Raw genomic sequence first — 26,910 nt, 5'->3', positions numbered from 1 at the left:
ATGTTCACCTCGGGTGCCATGACCGACCCCACTGCCTCTACACGTCGTCTACATAGCAGCCTCCACACGTCGTTTCGATAGCTGCCATCACACGTCGTCTGGATAGCTGCATACACACGTCGTCCCCTTAGCAACGAGCTGTGTCAGGCTACATTTTCTGGTGTTTTACCGGCTGTGATTTTCTGGTGTTTTATATGGGTCACTCATTTTGACAATGCATGCAAAGCTGTATGACTGAGTGCGCGTCCCCCCCACATGCCTCCACACGTCGTCTCCATAGCAGCCTCCACACGTCGTCTCCATAGCTGCCTCCACACGTCATCCCCTTAGCAACGAGCTGTTTCAGGCTACATTTTGGGGTGTTTTATATGGGTCACTCATTTTGACAATGGATGCAAAGCTGTATGACTGAGTGCGCGTCCCCCCCCCCACATGCCTCCACAAGTCAACTCCATAGCAGCCTCCACACGTCGTCTCCATAGCTGTCTCCACACGTCGTCCCCATAGCTGCTTCCAGACGCCGTCTCCATAGCAGCCTCCACACGCCGTCTCCATAGCTGCCTCCACATGTTGTCTCCATAGCAGCCTCCACATGTCGTCTCCATAGCTGCCTCCACACATCGTCTCCATAGCTGCCTCCACATTTCGTCCCCTTAGCAAACAAGCTGTGTCAGGCTCATTTTTCGGGTGTTTCACCAGATACGTTATGGAACTTAGTCACTCTGTCACTGTCATGCTGTGTTATCGACTAAATATACCGTCAACCTTTTGTTCACATAGGAAATCATTTCAAGCATCGGAAAAAGTTCAACTCGAATAACGAGCACTCGAGCATTTTAGTGCTCGCTCATCTCTATTGTTAACTAATTTGTTGTGACAATTCTGAAAATGGGCAGACGCTCCACTAATGTTCCTACATTCATTGCCAGTGATGTCAATTATTTGCTCAAGTAACCTGGTTTTGAATTTGCGTACTGTACAACCCACGTATATCATATTCCATGAGGTACACCTATTCACATAAACAACACCATAGTTGTGGCAGGTAAGATGTTGTCTAATCTTTAATGACCTTTCACCTGAAGTGTTTCAAAAAGACTTAATAGGTGTAATGTAATTACAAGTACGGCATTGTCTTGAACCACATTTAAAAAATCTGCAGCTATGTAACAAACTGCGATGTTGCATATTGTTCTTAATAAGGGAAGGAGATAGAATGTTGCCAAGGGTGCAACGTCTCCTGGCCACCACCCTGCAACCATCTGCAAGAATATGTTCAAGTTTGTCATCTTCAAGCAATAAAGGGAAATATTTTACAATAATGTGTTTGATTTTATAGAATTGAGAACTGTATTGTAGGGAAAGCACCGGTGTAGTGTTACAGGAAACACTTTGTGAGGACCAAGGTTTTCTGTGTAATAACAAATTAAGATCCTTCTTGCTTGCGATGTTGATAGCCCTGTCAAGTGTCCACTGAGGATAACCCCTGTGTGTCAACTTGTGAGAAATATCTCTGACCTCTTTTTGAAAATCCAGATCTAGGCTTTATTCCCATGAGACTGAAGTGACTTTTCTGGATTTAAGGCTACGTGGACCAGTGGGTGAGCCCATCACCTCCGCTACATTCAGAAAACCCACAGCTGGGAACACGATTTTGCATTTTAACCAGTTTAACCACGATTTTGCATTTTAACCACGGGCTGAGCCCTCTCCATAGCTGGTAAGTCTTTGCTGCATATTGCAGCAAAGGCTTACCGGTAACACCCGCGATCGGTGCTTGCACAGCTGCCGGCAGCCTCAAAAAGATAGCGGCGCCATCTTACCTGGGATCGCCGCTCCCCGTGGCGTCATCGGCGATCCGTCTCCATGGTAGCCTCGGGTCTTCCGAAGACCCGAGGTTATTTCGTTTTAACCCCTTCATTACAATGTGCTGAAAGTATGTACTGTAGTATGGCAGTATATGATAGGATCGATCAGACAACCTAGGGTTAAAGTACCCTAGGGAGTCTGAAAAATAGTAAAAATAAAAAAAAGTTTAAAAAAAATTATAATAAAAAAAACAAAAATTTCAAATCACCCCCCTTTCCCTAGAACTGACATAAATATAAATAAACAGTAAAAATCATAAACACATTAGGTATCGAAGTGTCCGAAAATGCCCGATCTATCAAAATATGATAACGTTTTTTCAATGCGTTTAACCCCGTAATGGAAAATAGCGCCCAAAGTCTAAAATGGCACTTTTTTGACATTTTGAAAAATATAAAAAAATCTATAAAAAGTGATAAAAAGGTCATACAGTCCTAAAAATGATATCATTGAAAATCTTATCAAATTTTGCAAAAAATGACACCACCCACAGCTCCGTACACCAAAGTATAAAAAAGTTATTAGCGCCAGAATTTGGCAAAATAAAAAAAAAATTTTGTACAGGAGGTTTTAATTTTTGTAAATGTATGAAAACATTATAAAACCTATACAAATTTGGTATCCCCTTAATCATACCGACCCAAAGAATAAAGTAGACATGTCATTTGGGGCGCTCAGTGAAAGACGTAATATCCAAGCCCACAAGAAAATGGCGCAAATGCATTTTTTCACCATTTTCAGTGCATTTGGAATTTTTTCCCCGCTTCCGAGTACATGGCATGGAATATTTAATACCATCACAATGAAGTGCAATTTGTTACGCAGAAAACAAGCCATCACACAGCTCTTTACGTGTAAAAATAAAAAAGTTATAGATTTTTGAAGGTGGGCAGTGAAAAATGGACATGAAAAAACAGGAAAGGGCCCGGTCCTTAACCGGTTAATGCCAACACCCCAAACACACTGTCAGGTCAATACCTGTGGGTGAAATGATCCGTAGTAGGAGAAATTGCAGCCTAGATCTGGATTTTCAAAAAGAGGCCAGGGATATTTCTCATAGGTTGACACACAGTGGTTATCCTCAGTGGTCACTTGACAGGGCTATCAACATTGCCAGCAAGAGGGATCATAATTTGTTATTACACAAAAAAATCTCAGTCCTCACAAAGTGTTTCAAGTAACACTATACCGGTGCTTTCCCTACAATACCTCCCTTTATTGCTTGAAAATGACAAACTTGAACATATTCTTGCGGATTCTTGTTGTTGCAGGGTGGTGGCCAGGAGATGTTGCACCCTTGGCAACATTCTATCTCCTTCCCTTATTAAGAACAATATGCAACATCGCAGTTTGTTACATAGCTGCAGATTTTTTAAATGTGGTTCAAGACAATGCCGTACTTGTAATTACATTACACTTATTAAGTCTTTTTGTAACACTTTAGGTGAAAGGTCATTTAAGATTAGACAACATCTTACCTGCAATAGCTGTCATGTTGTTTATATGATCAGGTGTACCTCATGAAATATGATGTACGTGGGTTGTACAGTACGCAAATTTAAAACCAGGTTACTTGAGCACATAAATGACATCACTGGCAATGAATGTAGGAACATTAGTGGAGCGTCTGCTCATTTTCAGAATTGTCACAACAAATTAGTTAACAACTTAACGGCTTTCATCATTGAAAAAGTTCATATATCCAAAAGAGGAGGAGACATCAAAAGACTTTTTCTGGACAGAGAGGCATATTGGATCATGTTGTTAAACACCATGTCACCTACGGGCATGAATATTAGAAACTAATTGATCCCACATTTTCACTAATAACCTTTCTTATTATCTCTGTCCACCTAACCTTTGATGCTTCCCGATGTTTGAATTTCACAATGTTACCAGCACTGTTTTTAACATATATTTCTATGTGATTTTTTTGTTTTATATTTTGTATATGGAGTCTGCAAACCTGTAGTTTTCTGCGATACTTACTAATATCATGTGTCACGATCATGGCAGCCTTCTTTTTTCTATAAGTTTTTGACCTACCATACAGCGATCATTGTTACCGCTTCATTATATCTCTGCCACTTCCGTGTTTGATCAAGTGATTGGGTTACTATGGTCATGCGCCCTTTTCTTGTGGGCCTGACTTGTCCCTCAGTTGAAACTCGCATTTGTTATAAATTACTCTGTCTTATCACACTATGTTATCCATGATTAAGGAAGCAGCCAGCGTCTGAAACGCATTGGATTTACACAATGTACATGTCCAAGCTTTTAACATGAAGCCAATAAAGAAAGTTTTTATTTACTAACACCTGATGTCATTGGATTTAAGCTGGAAAGACTTGTTCAATGTTTTATGTCAAAAACCTCTTGATTAACATTGGAGCAGAATGAGGTCTGTCTTTGTGAAATTGACTTGAAGCATTTACAGCGACTATCATCGCACTTAAAACTACCATTTGTTTTAGGGAATAAAGAAAGTCGAGATGTAGTCTTAGTTTTGAGGTGACTAGGTGCCAGTATGTTTGTAAATAAACACATAATTACTAGACCATGGAACTGGAAGTATAATTCTAATTAAATCTGATGTATCTAGAATAAAGGAAGGTAGATTTTTTACATATAGTTAAAGGCAGATGTCTACAGAGTGGGAAAGTTTAGTGGTGAGTGAGTTTAAGATAATAGGTCTTCCAGGGGGGGTTGGTGATGTTTTTGTGGATAGTAAACATAGTAGATAAGACAGTGACCGGTTCTTCGAGTTTGAAATAAGAGAGCTCCTTTTTATTTAGTACCCCTTTGTAGATATAGGGCAGTGGTGGCGAACCTATGGCATGAGATGCTGCTCTTAAAGCGACACTTCATTGGCTGTTTGGAACCGCGGGAAAAGTTAGAAGATTTTGACAAAAGTGCATTATCTTTGGAGGTCACTCTGCTAGACCCACTATTCTTCCTCTACAGAGAGACCCTGGAGAGAATCTACAACGAAAGTCTGAATTTGCCCTCCTTCTTTCAACTGTATTGGTGGCCTCAGGCGGCCGATACGATTGAAAGATGAGGAAGAACAGTTCACAACAAGCTACTGCTTAAAATGAAATGTGGCACTTCACATTAAATAAGTGGATTTTGGTTGTAGTTTGGGCACTTGGTCTCCAAAAGGTTCGCCATCACTGATATAGGGCTTCCTTAAAGATATTAGTAGAATTTTTATCCAGTCTGATGTAGAATCCTTTATCAGAGAGGAGTCTTTTATATAATCCTCTTTGTTAAGAACTATGACACCCCCACCTTTATCTGAAGATTTAATGACTAGGTCCTCATTAGAGCCTAGGTTTTTTTAGTGTGTTTTGTTCTTTATAAGTGAGATTATTTTTGCAGTCACCGATACAGAATCTTTGTTTTTGTCTATACTGGTGTTGGTATGTAAATTTGCAAAGTATGTGACAATTAATGTAAAGAAGGTTTCAACAAAATTGCCTTTGGGTAGGGTAAAATGTGGACTTGGGTCTAAGTTCAGTGTGTCTAATGAGAGGATCTACCGAATCATCGGATTGGGTATCGAGGGCAGATGTTATATTATTTTTATCTTGTTTAATACAGAAATGTCTATTCAGAGTAATACTTGTTTAGATCTATAAAAAATTTGAAATCATTGGATCTAGACGACGGGCAGAAGGCCAGGCCCTTTTCCAAGGTTTTGGTCTCAAAATCAAGGAGGATATGATTGGACAAGTTAAAGAATTTAACAAGTTTACCTTCTTTTTTGGTGCTAGATTATTGTGTTTCTAGTATGTAGCTGTTTGCTATTAGCAAGTTCTTTTGTATTTCGGGGTCTCGATCAATGAATCCATAAACAGACACTTTAAAAACAAAAATACAGCAATTAATGAAAAGAATCCATACAAGCTAAATTTCAACTCTAGTCATACCTTCAGAACCACAAGATAAAGAATCACAAAGTAAGGAAATATTCTTGATAACACTGGCAGAACAGATCCTGTACGCAGCAATACTAATAGCAATAAACACCCTGTCACGATCAGTGGAAGTGGATCTTCTGCAGACGATGACGTAAGCCGAGACCTGGGACCGGAATCTAAGTGGTACCCAGTTTTCAATAGAGCCTATTGGACTTGTTGCGGCATGGTACCACCAGGTCGTTCCACAGGTGCGACTTTGTCCACGGTCAAGGCATAGTACAAAATCGTCAGGCAAACACGTGGTAAGGGACACACAGGAGGTTGAGACAGGCAGCACAAGATCAGAGTCGCACCACATCAGGAGCATAGTCTGGAACGTAACCAGGGTCACAACGGGAAATCACAATATTAGTAGTACATGAGACAAAGCTTACTCTAAGGCACAATGCATGAAGATCCAGCAGGGTGTGCAGGGAGAGGCAAATTTATATAGAATTCTGGGAAATGGACAGCGCCAATTAACAGTGTGCTGGCCTATTAAATCTTCTGAAGTCAGCGCACGCACCCCAGGAGATTGGAGCGTATGCGCATGGCCCTAGGTCTGGAATCAGGCGCAGGGAGAGGTAAGCCGGCCAGGTGCCGCACTGGCACACAAAGAGGGGCACAGGTGAGCCCACGAACCGAGATATGGTTCGCAGGAACACCTGTGACAGTACCCCCCCTCTTTGGCCTCCCCCTCCTCTTAGGCTGGGACATCTCCGCAGGACATCCTAGTCCAGGATACTGTCCTTAGGCTCCCAGAGTGCTCAGAAAAAAATAATAAAAATTGGGATAACAGTATGGGGCGCTGGACGGCCTTAACCTGTGGAGTGTCCACACCAGAAAATAATTAACTGATTCTACTCACACCAGTGGCTCAGGCAATGGACATTTATTGAGGATAAAACAAAGAGTAAAATAAATTGCAAAAACAGCCACAAAAATAAATTCATAAAATACAACAAAGATATTTTTGTCCAAAAGTGACGCGTTTCGGGAAGGTTCCCTTCTTCTGACTAAAAAATGGACATGTGACAACAATCTCAGAGCAGCAGATATATAAGAGGCCAAACTCATTAATTTAATAGGGGGAGTGGTTAAGAGAGCACCCAATCAAGTCAAAAAGAAATTATGTGCGAGTGAACCACGGCCGCGGCTGTGCAATAAGGCTGTCCCAACGCGCGCCTGGGACAGCTGGCGCCTGCGCCGGATGTAGCTGGAGATCGATCATGGACCGAGTGACCGCGCAGGAAATGTATTGAGGTTTCTTTGTGATGCAATAATATGTCCTGTGAAGGATTAATCAAAATGGCAATGGGAGATATGGACCCATGGTTAAGAAATAGTGTAAATAAGAACTGATTCAAACATTAGGGGAGTATGATTGGAATAAAATGAATAGGTCCATCAATCAATATATACAAAATATAAACTAAAATAAAAAATAGATAAATAAACAAATATAAAGAGGCACACATGGTAATGTGCTAGAGACAATGGGGGTCATTTATTAAGGGCCCGATTCGCGTTTTCCCGACATGTTACCCGAATATTTATGATTTGCGCTGATTTCCCCTGAATTGCCCCGGGATTTTGGTGCACGCGATCGGATTGTGGCGCATCGGCGCTGGCATGCACGCAACGGAAATCAGGGGAAGTGGCCGAACGAAAACCCCACGGATTCGGAAAAACTGTCGCATTTTTTTTTAAAAATGTGTCGCAGAGCTTGCACTTACCTTTACTAGGAATAGGCGCAGCAGCGCCACCTAGTGGACGTCAGAGGAACAGCCTTAATGAATCCCAGCCAGACCCGAATCTACCGCAGAGAACGCGCCGCTGGATCGCGAATGGACCGGGTAAGTAAATCTGCCCCAATGAGTCTAGAGTAATGAATGGGTCTAGAGTAATGTGTAGAGATACATCTTGCAGAAAGTCGAAGAGTGATGGTATACACTAATTAAAACACGCTTTCAAGACTTTCGTGTAGTCCAGTGGGCATTAGGGTCAGAAGTTTGAATATCCAGTACATCTCGAAGTGTTTAAGCTTGTTAAAGCGTTGGGGAAGGGAAGCGTTAATTTGTTCTATCGGTGTGACCTTAAAATCTTTGTAGTTCTTATTATGAAACAAGCGCTTGTCTGGACACACTGTGTTGACAGAAACCATTCGTGATATTGGATCTGTGCTAATTTAACCTTTCCCTTAGGGGCTGTATGGTGCGTCCTACATATTGTAACTTACACGTGCACTCTATCAGGTAGATGACATAATTGGTGCTGCAGTTGAGAAAGCTTGTTATATCAAAAGTCTCGCCGGTGGTGTTAGACTGAAAACTAGTTTTTCTATGTGATATTGTTTCACAACATTTACACAAATTATGGTTGCATCTAAAGCTACCATTAGTTTGGGGGAAAAAGGACGCTTTGACGATAGTTTGGGTGCGGAGACAGCTAGGGGCCACTATGTTCTTAACGGTACGTGGTCTCCTGAATGTTACTTTCGGATTGCGAGAGAAGATATTTTTCAGATATGGATCATGGAGTAGGAGATCCCAATGTTTTTGGAGAATCCTCCTGATGGCCTCGCCATGGTTAGAATAGGTGGTGATGAAGTTAATTTCATGGTCATCATTAGTATTCAAATGCTTAGATGGTACAAGACAGTCCTGTTGTGTGAGGGCTCCTGCCCTGTTGGATGCTGATGTGATAGGTTGCGGGGGGTAACCTTTGGCTCTAAATCTTTCTGCTACAATATTACTTTGTATGTTCCTCCATCTTGGTACAACTTATTCTTTTAAATTGACCGTATGGAATATTGGTCTTCCATTTTTTGAAATGATTACTCGAGAAGTCAAGGTAGCTGTTACTTTCTACAGCTTTAAAATGCATTTTAGTGTAGATTTTCCTTCAGCATGACAATGTCAGGTCCGCTAGGGAAAATACTGGGACTTCTGGTTCTTCTGGTGGTGCCAGCAGCGTTCTCCGAACCCCAGCGCGTATCCGCGCAAACTCCACCTCTCGTCCCGGGCAGCGGCTGCTAAGATCTCGCGCTGTCTAGGAGTTGTGTTCGGAACTGCTGGGACTTGTGCTACCTATGCTTGGTGCCTGGTTGTTCTGCACCATGAGGGGTTAATTCCCAGAAGCTGTCCAGCTCCTATCAGGTTCTGGAGGTGGAGTTCTGGCTGCATAAATTGCAGCTTCACTAGTCACCTGTGCCAGTGTTTGAAATCCCTTCTCCACTCGCTCTCAGCATTAGGTTTGACTTGCTCTGTATCTGTATCGTTGTGACCCCGGCTCGTTTTTTGACATTGACTCTTTGCCTACTGATTTTGCTATTGACGTACCCTCTCGTTGTGAATCCGGCTAGTTTACTATTCTTTTGTGTTTTATGTTTGTCAGTCTGTTTGTGTTTCCCTTCCACACTTATCAGTGTATTTCGAGTCTTCAAGTAGTCGCCCCACGGTTTAGCGTGGGGGGGCTATAGGAAGGGACAGAGGTTGGGGCAAGCTCAGGGCACACTATCCCCTGTCTTTTGTGTTACCCAATCTTAACAGACAAACTACAACATCTAAAAATTCTGCTTCATTAGGTACAATATTGTAGGTGAAACTGAGGCACCAATCGTTTTTGTTTATATCACTAATGAATTCTTCGGCCTCTTTCCTATTACTCTTCCAAATTATGAATATGTCATCTATGTACCGTTTGTATAATGTGCAATGTTTGAAGAGTTCATGCATGTAGATATTCTGCTCTTCAAAAAGACCTACAAATAAATTGGCGTATTTTGGGGCGAATTTACTACCCATAGCCGTGTCTTTTTGCTGCAGATAGATTTTGTCTAAAAAGGAAGAGAAATTATGCACAAGAATGAAGGTAATGGCCCTGGTGATAAAGCTACCTTGGGTATCTGGCATGTCGGGATCATGTGGGATATTGGTATACAGGGACGCTATGTCCATTGTGATAAAAAGATATTCATCCTCCCAGGGAAATTTCAGGACTTGTCTCAGAAGGTCAGCGGTGTCTAATGTAAAGGACTGTAATTTTCGGACGTACGGCTGGAGAAAAATATCCACGTAATGGGACAGATTAGTGGTAAGTGATTCTAATTCTGAGATTATGGGACGTCCAGGCGGATTTTCTGGGTTTTTTTTGGACCTTGGGTAAATAGTAGAATGATGCTAGTGGGATTTTTATCCAATTTTCTGTAAAATGTAGTATCTGAGAGGAGTCTAAGGGATTCAGATATATAGTCAGTCCTGTTAAGGACCACAATGCCTCCGCCCTTATCTGCAGCCTTAATTGTGATGTCATTATTCTGAGCTAATTGAATTAGTGCTTTTCTTTCTGCATTTGGGATGTTATGTTTGAATTGTTGTTTATTCTTGGATTCAGTGTGTAGATTATGGAGATCTGAAGAAACTAGAGAGTAGAATGTTTCCACATAATTGCCCTTGTGATGAGTGGGATAGAAAACAGACTTAGGTTTGAGGTCTGTATGTATGAAGGATGATGCATGGCTGAGTTAAGGGGTAGGGATATCCGTGCCACTTCCCGAGTCTTTTTGAATATTGAAGTGCCTTTCTAAGGTCAGTTTTCTAATAAATTTATTTAAATCAACAAAAAGCTCAAACTCATTGGAGGAAGAGGCTGGGTAGAAAGACTTTTTCAAGTATTTTTAATTCTGCTTCTTTCAAAATGTAAGTAGATAGGTTGAAAATTTTAACTGTATTGAGGGAGACTTCAGGGGGCCCTGTCTCCAGGGTAGTGGATAATGAAGTTTCAATATTGGGGAGGACTACTTCTGTCTTTTGTATTTTGGGGTTTCTAGTAGGGAGTCCTCTCCGGAGGAGGGAGTTTTTTGTTCTATGCTTTCCTCCTTTTTTCTTTTTTAGGCCTAATAGAGGGGCTTTGAAAACTGTTTCTTTTATACACGGGTCAATTGTGTATTGAAACAACGGGGTGTTCCTCACCTCCTGAGGTAACCCTAAAAAATAAATCGATTCATTAGATGAAGGGGCCTCATGTGTATGGGCAGTATCCGTGGTTATTGTTTTGCGGTATGTGTTTAAAGTAAGTGTAAAAAATTGTTGGGCTTTTGAAGGAAAATCAAAAAGCCTAGTTATCGTGTTAGATGGTGTGTTTGAAGGTTTGAAGGTGAGGCTATGGACAAACGGACGCTGAGTGCCCGATGAACGGGACTTATCATGGCGAAAATTAATGTTCCCTTGCTTACTGTGGGGGCCCAGTGACGTAGGGTATTGTTTCGGTAAGTCTGTCGTGGGGTTGTTTCTAGAGATGAGCGAGCACTAAAATGCTCAAGTGCTCGTTACTCGAGTCAAACTTTTTCCGATGCTCGAGTGCTCGTTTCGAATAACGAACCCCATTGAAGTCAATGGGAGACTCGAGCATTTTTCAAGGGGACCAAGGCTCTGCACAGGGAAGCTTGGCCAAACACCTGGAAACCTCAGAAAATGATGGAAACACCACGGAAATGGACAGGAAACAGCAGGGGCAGCATGCATGGATGCCTCTGAGGCTGCTTAATCGCACCATTATGCCAAAATTATGGGCAACAGCATGGCGATGACAGATTGACCGAATGAGGCTAGATAGCATCTAAACCATCCAATAATTGACCCTGACACTATAGAAGACGGCATGCAGAGGCAGCGGCAGCAGCGGCAGGCTAGAGAGTGGCATGGCGACATACCCCAAATGGACTCAGGCTTCAAACCAATTTAAAAAATTCCTTTTGGCGAGGATAACGTGTAGCACTATATGTATCAGTATTTTGCCTGGTTAAGGCGGCAGAGAGGAACCAAAAGAGGTGAGCAAGAAGCGCTGAAATTATTTCCTATGTGAACAAAAGGTTGACGGTATATTTAGTCGATAACACAGCATGGTGGCGACATAGTGACCAAGTTCCATAACGTATCTGGTGAAATACCCGAAAAATGAGCCTGACACAGCTCGATTGCTTAGGGGACGACATGTGGAGGCAGCCATTAAGACGACTTCCATGCTTAAGAGCGACAGTATGGGGCATCCATATTGCGCTGCTATGATTGAAACTTCAGGTCTCCAGCATGGCGGCGGCAGATGGGCCGAGTTCCATTATGTATCTGGTGAAACACCCGAAAATTATTCCTGACACAGCTCGTTTGATAAGGGGATGATGTGCTGTATTTCCTCTTGCGCTCCTGCGTCTGGGTTATAGACAGTTCAACGTTGCACATGAAGACATTGGTGGACACTGTGGAGGATCGTGGAGGCAAAGTGGACAGGAAACAGCAGGGGCAGCATGCATGGATGCCTCTGAGGCTGCTTAATCGCACCATTATGCCAAAATTATGGGCAACAGCATGGCCATGACAGAGTGACCGAATGAGGCTAGACAGGATCTAAAACATCCAATAATTGACCCTGACACTATAGGGGACGGCATGCAGAGGCAGCGGCAGCAGCGGCAGGCTAGAGAGTGACATGGCGTCATACCCCAAATGGACTCAGGCTTCAAACCAATTTAAAAAATTCCTTTTGGCGAGGATAACGTGTTGCACTATATGTATCAGTATTTTGCCTGGTTAAGGCGGCAGAGAGGAACCAAAAGAGGTGAGCAAGAAGCGCTGAAATGATTTCCTATGTGAACAAAAGGTTGACAGTATATTTAGTCGATAACACAGCATGGTGGCGACATAGTGACCAAGTTCCATAACGTATCTGGTGAAACACCCGAAAAAAATAAGCCTGACACATCTCGTTTGCTAAGATGACGACATGTGGAGGAAGCCATGGAGAAGACTTCAATGATTAAGAGCGACATTATGGGGCATCCATATTGCGCTGCTATGATTGAAACTTCAGGTCTCCAGCATGGCGGCGACAGATGGGCCGAGTTCCATTATGTATCTGGTGAAACACCCGAAAATTATGCCTGACACAGCTCGTTTGATAAGGGGATGATTTGCTGTATTTCCCCCCGCGCTCCAGCGTCTGGGTTATAGACAGTTGAACGTTGCACATGGAGACATTGGTGGATGCTGTGGAGGATCGTGGAGGCAAAGTGGACAGGAAACAGCAGGGGCAGCATGCATAGATGCCTCTGAGGCTGCTTAATCGCACCATTGACCCTGACACTATAGGGGATGGCATGCAGAGTCAGAGGCAGCAGCGGCAGGCTAGAGAGTGGCATGGCGACATACCCAAAATGGACTCAGGCTTCAAACCAATTTTAAAAATTCCTTTTGGCGAGGATAACATGTAGCACTGTATGTATCAGTATTTTGCCTGGTTAAGGTGGCAGAGAGGAACCAAAGGAGGTGAACAAGAAGCTCTAAAATGATTTCCTATGTGAACAAAAGGTTGACGGTATATTTAGTCGATAACACAGCATGGTGGTGACATAGTGACCAGTTCCATAATGTATCTGGTGAAACACCCGAAAAATGAGCCTGACACAGATCGTTTGCTAAGGGGATGACATGTGGAGGCAACCATGGAGAAGACTTCAATGATTAAGAGCGACATTATGGGGCATCCATATTGCGCTGCTATGATTGAAAGTTCAGGTCTCCACCATAGCGGCGACAGATGGGCCGAGTTCCATTATGTATCTGGTGAAACACCCGAAAGTTCTGCCTGACACAGCTTGCTTGATAAGGGGATGATTTGCTGTATTTCCTCTCGCGCTCCAGCGTCTGGTGTATAGACAGTTGAAAGTTGTGCATGGAGACATAGGTGGACGCTGTGGAGGATCGTGGAGGCAAAATGGACAGGAAACAGCAGGGGCAGCATGCATGGATGCCTCTGAGGCTGCCTAATCTTGGGATGGAGCTGGCGGTCCGCTGCCAGGCGAGCTTTCGCCAGTCCAAGCCCCTGTCTCTCAGCTCCTCCCCACCCAAAATGGGCCTGGGGGCCAGAAGCGTTTACTTTGAAAAAATTATAATTTTCAAAGCAGGCGTGGGCTACAAACAACACTTCTAAGAACCTTTTGTATTAGATCAAGTGTAGTACTGTTCTTATAAGTAAATAGCCGGGTTATGGAGGGGGAGGGGAACGTAAACAGATGCGCAAGTAGCGCTGAAATAATATTGGTAAATGATAAAAGATTGGAGGAATATTTTGTGGATAACACAGCAGGGTGGCGACAAAGTTAACAAGTTTGATGTGGAAGCCGTGAAAACAACCCCAAATTCTGCCTGACACAGCTCGTTTGCTAAGGGGACGGTGTATGGAGGCAGCTATGTGGTTGACTTTTGGAGGCAGCTATGGAGATGACGTGTGGAGGTAGCAATGGAGACAACGTGTGGAGGCAGCTATAAAGACGACGTGTGGAGGCTGCTATGGAGACAATTAAATTTAGATAGTGCCTGTATGTGGCAGTCCAAATAAGTTTTCAAACCAGAGGAGCGGATAGGTGGCCCTCCAGAAAAAATAAATAGATTGAGTGCCTGTATGTGGCAGTCCAAAAAATAGTTTAAAACAGAGGACCGGGTAGGTGGCCCTCCAGAAAAATTAAATACATAGAGTACTATAGCTAGAGCCAGTTGGCCCTGGCAAAAAATATCCAGTTTCCACTGCTTTAGTGTACAAGAGGAGGAGAAGGAGGAGAAGGAGGAAAAGGAGGAATGCATACATAATTCAGGTTGAGCTGCTTTTACCTGGTAGAGAATGGAAATCCTGAGAAATCCAGGCTTAATTCATCTTGATAAGCGTCAGCCTGTCAGTTGACAGGCGTGTACCCTTATCGGTGATGATGCCACCAGCTGCACTGAAAACAGGCTCTGACAACACGCTAGCGGCAGGGCAAGAACCTCCAAGGCATACAGCGCCAGTTCGGGCCACATGTCCAGCTTTGAAACCCAGTAGTCGTAGGGAGATGTGTGATCATTTAGGACAGTGGTATTTTCAGCTACGTACTCCCTCACCATCTTTCTGTAAAGATCAGCCCTACTCTGCCGAAACTGGGGACAGGTGACAGTATCTTGCTGGGGTTACATAAAACTGGCAAAGGCCTTGTAAAGCGTACCCCTGCCAGTGCTGGACAAGCTGCCTGCTCGCCTACTCTCCCTCGCTACTTGTCCCGTAGAAGTATGTCCTCTGCCACTAGCGCTGTCAGAAGGGAAATACTGTTTCAGCTTGTGCACCAGGGCCTGCTGGTATTCATGCATTCTCACACTCCGTTCCTCTACAGGGATGAGAGTGGAAAGATTTTGCTTGTACCATGGGTCCAGGAGAGTGAATACCCAGTAATCGGTGCTGGAATAAATTCTTTGAATGCAAGGGTCACGGGATTGGCAGCCTAGCATGAAATCTGCCATATGCGCCAGAGTCCCAACACGCAAGAATGGCCTGACTCTCCATTTCCTCCTCCTCCTCCTCTTCTTCTGCCCATACACGCTGAACAGTTAAGGACTGAGCAATGCTCCCCTCTTCTATCTCGCCAACATTCTCCTCCTCTTCCTCCTCCACCTCCTCCGATACGCGCTGAGAAACAGACCTGAGGGTGCTCTGGCTATCAACAAGGGAATCTTCTTCCCCCGTCTCTTGTGACGAGCACAAAGCTTCCGACTTCATGCTGATCAGAGAGTTTTTCAACAGGCCAAGCAGCGGGATGGTGAGGTTGATGATGGCAGCATCGCCACAGACCATCTGTGTTGACTCAGCACCTGACAGATATCAGACATCCACGTCCACTCCTCATTGTAGACTTGAGGAAGCTGACTGACCTGACTACCAGTTCTGGTGGAAGTTGACATCTGGCAGTCTACAATCGCTCTGCGCTGCTGGTAAACCCTGGATAACATGTTTAATGTTGAATTCCACCTCGTGGGCACGTCGCACAACAGTCGGTGAGCGGGCAGTTGGAGGCGGCGCTGTGCTACCCTGAGAGTGGCAGCATCTGTCCTGGACTTCCTGAAATGCGCACAGATGTGGCGCACCTTCGTGAGCAAATCAGACAGATTGGGGTATTTCTTGAGGAACCGCTGAACTATGAGATTTAACACATGGGCCAGGCATGGCACATGTGTCAGTCTGCCGAGTTGCAGAGCCGTCACCAGGTTACGGCCGTTGTCACACACAACCATGCCTGGCTTCAGGTTTAGCGGTGCCAGCCACAGATCAGTCTGCGCCGTGATGCCCTGTAATAGCTCTTGGGCGGTGTGCCTTTTATCGCCTAGGCTCAGCAGTTTCAGCACCGCCTGCTGTCGCTTAGCGATGGCACTGCTGCTTTCCCTAGAGCTACCGACTGATGTCACCATGCCCACGGATGGTATTCTGGTGGAGGAGGTGGAGGAGGGGTGGGAGGAGATGGAGGCATAGTAGGCCTGAGAGACCTGGACCGAGGTAGGCCCCACAATCCTCGGCGTCGACAATATATGACCAGCCCCAGGGTCAGACTCGGTCCCAGCCTCCACCAAGTTAACCCAATGTGTCGTCAGCGATATATAGTGGCCCCTGCCCGGCAGCACTTGTCCACGTGTCCGTGGTCAGGTGGACCATGTCAGAAACGGCGTTGGTCAGGGCACGGGTGATGTTGTCTGACACGTGCTGTTGCAGGGCTGGGACGGCACATCAGGAAAAGTAGTTGCGGCTGGGGACTGAATACCGAGGGGCGGCTCCCGCCATGAGGTTGCGAAAGGCCTCGGTCTCTACCACCCTATAGGGCAGCATCTCCAGGCTGAGTAATTTTGAGATATGGATGTTGAGGGCTTGGGCGTGTGGGTGGGTTGCATTGTATTTCCTCTTGCGCCCCAGCGTCTGGGGTATAGAGAGCTGGACGCTGCGCATGGAGACATTGGTGGACGCTGTGGAGGATCGTGGAGGCGAAGGTGTGGCTTTTGTCCGGGAGATGTTTGTGCCGGGGTCCCGGGCAGGGGGCTAACTAGCAGAGACAGCAAATTACACAGGGGAAGGAGCAGTGGTGGACCCGGCCGGAGGTGAATGGCCTTGGTTCCATTGATTGGGGTGTTTAGCATTCATATGCCTGTGCATACTGGTGGTGGTTAAGCTAGTAGTGGTGGAACCCCTGCTGATCCTGGTGTGGCACAGGTTGCACACCACAATCTGTCGGTTATCCGGTGTTTCTTTAAAGAACTTCCAGACTTCAGAAAATCTAGCCCTCGCCAGGGAAGCTTCACTACGTGAAACAATTGGCGCTGATGCACCAGCTCTGGCCCTGCCTCTCCGTCTGGCCCCACCACTGCCTCTTCCAGCCTGTTCTGGTATAGGACTCGCCTCCATCTCACAAGCACTGTGTTCACCCGGCCTATCAACCCAGCTTGAGTCTGTCACCTCATCATCCTCCGATCCCTCAGTCTACTCCCCCCTCGGACTTCCTGCCCTGACAACAACTTCACCACTGTCTGACAACCGTGTCTCATCGTCCTGTAATGTTGCAGGGGAGACGACAGACAACGTGCTGAATATAACAATAAACTTTACTGCACTAGTAATGAATACAGAAAATGTCCATATAATGTAGATAATAATGCAGATGGATTTCCTTTAGCCTCACTGCAGGAACGTGGGTCTTTCTTCAGCCGCACGCTTGCGGGACAGGAGACTCCCACATCCACGCTGTCCTAAGACCTCACCTGCAGACTGTTCTTTTCTGGTGCTCACCACCACAGGAGAAGGTACACAGTACTTTCTCTCCTTAGTACTAAGTAGGGGCTTATATCTTAGCCAGGAGCGCACAGGCACACCACCACTTCTGCCTCTTATCAGCTCCTCTGACCTCTCACCCTGAATCACTTCCTTTTCCTGCTCCTTCCAGAATCTCCTCTTCTGTACTCTGGTGCCACCTACTGGACAAAGATCCACACTGCAGTCCCTTGTTACAGTCCGACACCTCTTTACACACTTCTTCCACTACGTCAAGAATGTCATCATGACCCACAGACTGGGACTGGTGGAAAACCTGGGCATCGGGAAAGAGCTCAACAGCAACCGGACAAGTGGTTTGTGACTCTGGGAAGGGTCCAGAAAACAGTTCCTCAGAGTATGCCGGTGAAAATGCCAAATTTTCCTTGGAGGGGGCAGACTGGGGGGAAGGAGGTTGAGGTGGAGGAGCTGGAGGAGTGCTCACTTGGGTAACATGGGTGGACTGCGTGGAAGACTGACTGGTGGACAAATGGCTAGAAGCATTGTCCGCAATCCACGACATCATCTGTTCGCACTGTTCTGCCCTCAACATTGCTCTACCACGAGTCCCAGTAACTTGAGAGATGAAGCTAGGGAGTGTAGCTCTGCGGCGTTCCCCTGCTCCCTCATCAGCAGGTGGTGTCTCACCCCGCCCAGGACCACGGCCTCTGACCCCTGCAGTAGTTGGACGCCCATGCCCTCATCCTCTACCCCTATTATATAGACAAAACAGAAATATAAACTGTAAAAAAAAATTTGTGTTTTTTGTTTTTTTTGTGTGTTTTTTGGTGTTTTTTTATTTTTTGTGTTTTTTTGTGTTTTTTAATTTTTTTTATTTTTTGTGTTTTTTAATTTTTTTTATAGAATAAAACGTGCAGAAGAAATCACACAGCAACCACAGAAGATGATGATTGCTATGGCTAGTTTCTAACCTACACTGACAGCACACAACAGGATTTTGTGCTGTGTCTGTGACTTTCAGTTTTGAAAAAAAAAAAAAAATCGGCAGACTGTGCCTAATTCAATCAAACCCTAATAAATTGTCCCACTTAGGTGTTTGAGATGGATATGTGTGTCACTAAGAGCTAAATAGAACGTTCACAAGTCTCACAAATTCGTCACAATATGGCACTAGCTGCACTACTAGTGCCAGCAAGCCCAGCCACAAACAATTAAAAAAAAAATAAAATATAACGCTATTGTAGCCCTAAGAAGGGCTGTTGGGTTCTTGTAGAATCACTCCTGCCTAACAGTAATCTACTAGAATACCCTAACGCTATCCCTGACCAGCAGCAGCTCTCTCCCTAACGGCATCCAGACAGAGAATGATCCGAGCAGCGCGGGCAGGTGCTAGTATATTCCAGTAACAAAGAAAAAGTATGCAGTCGGTAACAAGTACCTCCAGCCCCGGCTCACACCACAAATGAGGACGACCCCTCTTGTCCTAATGTGCACGGACCGGTCAGGAGCATGACCGTAGACACAGCAAACAAAGGCATATAGCCATAAGTCCAGCACAAAAAGGTGGAGAGGTAAAAGGATATTCTTTATTGTTCAAGGATTAAAAACCTCCATACAGGACATCACAGGCGGCGTCACAGACCGACGCGTTTCGACACAGCAGTGTCTTTATCAAGGTCTAACACAAACACATATGGACTTACTATTTAAAGAGACCGTGTCCAAGAAGCTCCGCCCCGCGCCGCTGAGAAGCTGGTCACGTGACCAGAGCCGATTGGACCGGAGTCAAAATAGATATAATAAAACATCACATTATGATAAAAAACATCAGCATGTTTGGCGAGATAACCATACGGAGAAGGATACAGATTTCGTATGTGATAAGGCAAAATATTGCTTAAAGCGTCTGAAACAAAGCATTAGATATATCTTATTAGTCAAGAGGACTGAAAGAGCATTACAGATCGACATGAATGACCAAAACGTGGAATGAACTGATGTGTAGGTATGGACTGACATTTGTCAACATTTGTTAACATTTGTCAACATTTGTCAACATTTGTCAACATTTGTCGACATTTGTCGACATTAGTCGACATTAGTCGACATTAGTCAACATTTGCTAACATTTATCTGTGCCCATTTTAATATCTTAATATTATTTTAATATCTTAGTAGAATCGATCTCAGTAGCATAGAATGATGTCTTGTCTGGCATTAAGACCTTTGGGTATCCTCGTCTCTAGTGAAAAGATCCAGAAGGATTCCCTATTCAATAACTTTCTCTGATGGTCTCCACCCCTCTTAGGGCGGTTAACCCTTTCAATAGCCTGCCACGTGAAACCTGTGCAATCCCTATCATGTATATTCCTGAACTGCCGTGAAACAGCAGATACATTAATTGAGTTGCCAGTGACATCGGACAAGTGTCGACGTAATCTAATTTTTAGCGGACCAGTGGTACAACCCACGTATTGGATCCTGCACACAGTGCACGAAATCACATAAACAACATATGTGGTGTTGCAATTAACATAGGATTTCATAGTGTACTGTTTGCCCGTAGAGTAAGAGGAAACTTGATTACCCTGTGTGAGGTAGGAACACATTTTACATACCCGATGCCCACATTTGTCATTACCTGGGTATGCAAGCCATGTCGGGGTTACACCAGTGGTGTTTTGGTATAAACTTGGGGAAAGTTGATTTCCTAAAGTAGGAGCCCTTTTTGGAATAAATCTGATGCCACCTTTAACTATATTATACAATTCTGGATCTCTTGTGAGAATAGGGAGATTTTTCTTAACAATGCCTTTTATAGCATTAAACTGCCTGCTGAATGGAGTGCTGAACGTAAGAGTGTTATCAGTCTGTGCCCCACTCCGAGTCCTCTTTTTACTGTCCCCATGCAGGAGTTCCCGTCTACTGACTGCCCCTATCCGATGTTCTGCCTGCCTGATAGTGTCAGGTTGGTAACCTCTCTCCTGTAACCTATTAGAGAGGGATAACATTTCTTGTTTGAGACATTCATCCTCCGAACAGTTTCTCTTGGTCCTAACCAACTCCCCATACGGAATATTATTTTTAACATGTAACGGGTGACATGAGGAGGCTAGTAAAATTGAGTTTCCAGCAGTCTCCTTACGATATGGGGCCACACATACCCGTTCCTGTGTCCCCCTCAAGATGACATCCAGAAACGGGACACGGTCTCCCCCAAAATGATATGTGAAAACCAAGTTCATATCATTTCTGTTCAGGTAGAGGGCAAACTCCTGGAAGAGAGACCTGCTCCCGGTCCACACCCACACCAGGTCATCTATATACCTCCCCAACCACCTGATAGATGCCCGGTGCGGGTTATCGACCGAGAACACAAATCTCTCCTCCCATTGAATCATATAGATATTAGCAAATGAGGGAGAAAATTTAGCCCCCATGGGAGCACCCTCTACCTGAAAGAAGAACTGGTCGTTAAACAAAAAGAAATTATTTTTAAGCAAAAACTCTGTGGCCAGGAGTAAAAATTCTTTCAACTCACTAGTGTAATTGCTATAGGTGTCTAAATGTTTACTGAGATAACATAAACCCAAATTGTGGGGAATGGACGAGTATAGTGCCACTACATCCGTAGTGGCCCAACTATATGTGTCCTGCCACTCTAATTTGTCTACTATTTGGAGGATATGTTTAGTGTCTCTAAGGAATGTGGGGGAGATTCTGGTGAGGGGTTGTAGAAAGTGATCAACCCAAGCCCCTAATCTTTCCCCTAAACTTCCAATGCCTGCCACTATTGGACGTAGTGGTGGTTGACTAATGTTGACAAATGTTGACAAATGTTGACAAATGTTAACAAATGTCAGTCCATACCTACACATCAGTTCATTCCACGTTTTGGTCATTCATGTCGATCTGTAATGCTCTTTCAGTCCTCTTGACTAATAAGATATATCTAATGCTTTGTTTCAGACGCTTTAAGCAATATTTTGCCTTATCACATACGAAATCTGTATCCTTCTCCGTTTGGTTATCTCGCCAAACATGCTGATGTTTTTTATCATAATGTGATGTTTTATCATATCTATTTTGACTCCGGTCACGTGACCAGCTTCACAGCGGCACGGGGCGGAGATTCTTGGACACGGTCTCTTTAAATAGTAAGTCCATATGTGTTTGTGTTAGACCTTGATAAAGACACTGCTGTGTCGAAACGCGTCGGTCTGTGACGCCGCCTGTGATGTCCTGTATGGAGGTTTTTAATCCTTGAACAATAAAGAATATCCTTTTACCTCTCCACCTTTTTGTGCTGGACTTATGGCTATATGCCTTTGTTTGCCTAGTATATTCCAGGGTCACCTGATCAGGCCAGCCAACCACTGCTATCGACATGTAAGTGTACCACGTGATGCTGGGTGTAGTGCAGAGTCTCCTGGCTTGTGATTGGCTCTGTTTCTGGCCGCTAAAAATCTAAACGCCACAAGATGACATTTTATCGAGCGGGCGAAATACTGTTCGCTCATCTCTAGTTGTTTCTAAGGTGGCTATTTTTAGGATGGTACCTAGCCCCATTTTCCTTGTTCCAGAACTTGATATTTCCTAATCTATAGTCAGTTCTATCTCTATCAAGTTTCTTGAGTTTTTTAGTGAGTATATCTTTTTCTAGCAGTTCAATATCCGTGGTAAGTTGTTTATTACATTTTTTATACAGTTGATGTTGTGTATAAGAACTAAGTTCAGATGTGATATTATCTATAGACAAAGTAGCATTATCCCTTAGGTTAGACCTTTTATCACATAGACATTTCAAGAGGGAAACAGAACACTCATGTAAAAGAGAGTCCCATACATTTAAAAATTCTGTATCATTTTTGAAAGCGGGCTCTGGGTGCAGTCTAAGACTAATCTCACTTACCACTAATCTGTCCCATTACGTGGATATTTTTCTCCAGCCGTATGTCCGAAAATTACAGTCCTTTACAGCAGACACCGCTGACCTTCTGAGACAAGTCCTGAAATTTCCCTGGGAGGATGAATATATTTTTATCACAATGGACATAGCGTCCCTGTATACCAATATCCCACATGACCTGGGGATCCACGCTATCTCTCATTTTTTGAGAAATGATCCCGACATGCCAGATACCCAAGGTAGCTTTATCACCAGGGCCATTACCTTCATTCTTGTGCATAATTTCTTCTCCTTTTTAGACCAAATCTATCTGCAGCAAAAAGGCACGGCTATGGGTAGTAAATTCGCCCCAAGCTACGCCAATTTATTTGTAGGTCTTTTTGAAGAGCAGAATATCTACACGCATGAACTCTTCAAACATTGCACATTATACAAACGGAACATAGATGACATATTCATAATTTGGAAGAGTAATAGGAAAGAGGCAGGAGAATTCATTAGTGATATAAACAAAAACGATTGGTGCCTCAGTTTCACCTACAATATTGTACCTAACGAAGTAGAATTTTTAGATGTTGCAGTTTGTCATGCTGAAGGAAAAATCTACACTAAAACGCATTTTAATGCTATAGACAGTAACAGCTACCTCGACTTCTCGAGTAATCATTTCAAAAAATGGAAGACCAATATTCCATACGGTCAATTTAAAATAACACGTCGAAACTGTACAAAGACGGAGGATTATAACATACAAAGTAATATTGTAGCAGTGTCAGGCATAGAGGTTGTGGATCCTCTGAACCACTGCGAACGATGGCACAAGCCACTACCTGGGACCGGAGTCTAAGTGGTACCCGGTTTTCACCAGAGCCCGCCGCAAAGCGGGTTAGACAAGCTGCGGCGTGGTACCACCAGGTCGTTCCACAGGCGTGACTTGTCCACAGTGGCAGCCAAGGTCGAGGTACAGAAACGGCAGGCAATCTCGTAGTCGGGGACAGGCAGGAGGTCAGGACAGGCAGCACAGGATCGGAGTAAGAGACGTAGCAACAGGTCGGGGCAGGTGGCAAAGGAGCGATGTCAGAAACGGAACTGGGGTCACAACGGGAATTCACAATAAGAGCACAAGGCATCAGAAAAGCTTTCTCTAGGACGCTAGGCACGAAGATCCGGCAAGGGCTTGCAGGAAGAGGCAGGCTTAAATAAATTTTGCAAAATGGCCAGTGCCAATTAATGGCGCGCTGGCCCTTTAAATTTTGAGAAGGGCCTCGCGCATGGCGGGAGGAAGCGAGCCGGGAGCCGGGGAAGGTAAGCAGCGCTGGCGACGCGCTGGCGGGGGCAGAGAAGCATGGATGACAAGCAGAAAGATTTAGAGCCAAAGGTTACCCCCCGCAACTTAACACATCAGCATCCAACAGGGCAGGAGCCCTCACACAACAGGACTGTCTTGTACCATCTAAGTATTCGAATACTAATGATGACCATGAAATTAACTTCATCCCCACCTATTCTAACCATGGCTCGGCCATCAGGAGGATCCTCCAAAAACATTGGGATCTCCTACTCCATGATCCATACCTGAAAAATATCATCTCTCACAATCCGAAAGTAACATTCAGGAGACCAAGTACCGTTAAGAACATAGTGGCCCCTAGCTGTCTCCTCACCCAAACTATCATCAAACCGTCCTTTTTTCCCCAAACTATTGGTAGCTTTAGATGCAACCATTTGTGTAAATGTTGTGAAACAATATCACATAGAAAAACTAGCTTCCAGTCTAACACCACCGGCGAGACTTTTTATATAACAAGCTCAACTGCAGCACCGATTATGTCATCTACCTGATAGAGTGCACGTGTAAGTTACAATATGTAGGACGCACCATACAGCCCCTAAGGGAAAGGTTAAATAAGCACAGATCCAATATCATGAATGGTTTCTGTCAACACAGTGGGGGTCATTTACTAAGGGCCCGATTCGCGTTTTCCCGACGTGTTACCCGAATATTTCCGATTTGCACCGATTTTCCCTGAATTGCCCCGGGATTTTGGCGCACGTGACGGAAATGGGGAGGGGGGGCAGCCGAACGAAAACCCGACGGATTCGAAAAAACCGCCGCATTTTAAAAAAAATGTGTCTCGGAGCTTGCACTTACCTTCACTTGGAATAGACCGGTGAACGTGAGTGCGTTCCGATGCTCTTCAGCGCAGCAGCGCCACCTGGTGGACGTCGGAGGAACTGCCTTAATGAATCCCATCCGGACCCGAATCCACTGCAGAGAACGAGCCGCTGGATCGCGAATGGACCGGGTAAGTAAATTTGCCCCAGTGTGTCCAGACACACGCTTATTTATCATGATAAGAACTACAAAGATTTTAAGGTCACACCGATAAAACAAATTAACCCTTCCCTTCCCCAACACTTTAACAAGCTTAAACACTTCGAGATGTACTGGATATTCAAACTTCAGACCCTAATGCCCGCTGGAATAAACAAAAGTCTTGAAAGCATGTTTTAATCAGTGTATACCATCACTCTTTGACTTTCTACAAGATGTATCTCTACACATTACTCTAGATCCATAGCGGCGCATGGGCGCATACTCACCCTCCGGTGGCCCCGATGTCTGCGCGGCTAGTCTTCAGTCTTCTGCGCCGTCTTTTTTCCCCGGGGCGGCGCCTAGTATGACGTCAGCAGCGGCGCGTCATACTAGGCGCCTGCCGGGGAAGATCAATGGCGGCGCCCAGCAGAAGAAAGAAGACGGCGCGGAACACTGAAGACGAGCCGCGCGGACATCGGGGGGAGCAGCGCAGCACATCGGGGCCACCGGAGGGTGAGTATATAAGTTTTTTTTTTTTTAATGCCGGGCTGGGCTGTGCTGTAAACTACTGGGGGCTGTGCTGTATACTACTGGGGGCAGTGCTGTATACTACTGGGAGCTGTGCTGTATACTACTGGGGGCTGTGCTGTATACTACTGGGGGCTGTGCTGTATACTACTGGGGGCTATGCTGTATACTACTGGGGGCTGTGCTGTGTACTACTGGGGGCAGTGCTGTATACTACTGGGGGCTGTGCTGTATACTACTGGGGGCTGTGCTGTGTACTACTGGGGGCAGTGCTGTATACTACTGGGGGCTGTGCTGTATACTACTGGGGGCTGTGCTGTAATGGTAATGTTGTTGTTGTATGCCTTATGTTTATGAGCGACAGTTTTCCTGCTATATACCTGCATGTCATAAGAATTTAAATTAAAAAAAGGACCATGTTAAATTCAAATCTGTTTTTTTTTTTTTTACCGGTGTTTTGTATGCGTTGGAAAAGGGGTAGTCTTATACGGCGAATATATCTTAAACTCTATATTTTAAACAGGAAAGTAGGGGGGTCATCTTATACACCAGGTCGTCTTATACGCCGGAATATACGGTATCTATTCTTTATTTTATTTTATATTTTGTATATATTGATTGATGGACCTATTCATTTTATTCCAATCATACTCCCCTAATGTTTGTATCAGTTCTTATTTACACTATTTCTTAACCATGGGTCCATATCTCCCATTGCCATTTTGATTCATCCTTCACAGGACATATTATTGCATCACAAAGAAACCTCAGTACATTTCCTGTGCACGCGCATTCAGATCTGCCCTTTTACTAAGGACATGGAGCTGCGCATGCACGGTCACTCGGTCCACGATCGATCTCCAGCTACCTCCGGCGCAGGCGCCAGCTGTCCCGGGCGCGCGTTGGGACAGCCTCTGTGCGCAGCCACCAGCGTGGTTCACTCTAGAGCTACCACGCTCCCCATGTAAGTGTTTGCTTCTGATATTATGATTAATTCCAATTATAACATTATACTCTTCCTGATTTTCTCTGTCTTTTCATGCACATAATTTCTTTTTGACTTGATTGGGTGCTCTCTTAACCACTCCCCCTATTAACTTAATGAGTTTGGTCTCTTATATATCTGCTGGTCTGAGATTGTTGTCACATGTCCATTGTTTAGTCAAAAGAACGGAACCTTCCCGAAACGCGTCACTTTTGGACAAAAATATCTTTGTTGTATTTTATGTAGCTGTTTTAGCAATTTATTTTACTCTTTGTTTTATCCTTATGCTTTCTCCCAGATGAATCTGAGATCTTGGACCAATTCGTCCACGGCAGGAACATCAGAGCTCTCAGCAAGAGGGAGAGTTGGACGAGGATGTTGTCCATGCACAATAAAAAATGGAGCATAGCCGGCAGATTCAGAGTCCAGAGAGTTGTCGACAAAATGGCGGAGATAGCAGCAAAGGGTCTGATTAATCATCTCAACTTGTCCATTGGACTGAGGATAGTAAGCAGATGAGAAGTCCAGCTTCACTTGTAGTTGACCGCACAGGGATCGCCAGATACGGGAAACAAACTGGATCCCACAGTCCGAGACAATGTCCATGAACTCGGAAGATGTGCAGGAAGAACAGGCTGGCAAAGTGTGGAGCTGATGGCAGGCCTGGCAGAGAAACTAAGTGGGACATCTTGGAGAAGCAGTCGGTTACCACCCAGATGAGGGTATTACC

The sequence above is a fragment of the Engystomops pustulosus genome, chromosome 10 (assembly GCF_040894005.1).
Source record: "Engystomops pustulosus chromosome 10, aEngPut4.maternal, whole genome shotgun sequence".
NCBI classification, from domain to species: domain Eukaryota; kingdom Metazoa; phylum Chordata; class Amphibia; order Anura; family Leptodactylidae; genus Engystomops; species Engystomops pustulosus.
The sequence above is the reverse complement of the archived record's forward strand: the minus strand, read 5'-3'. Positions refer to the sequence as shown.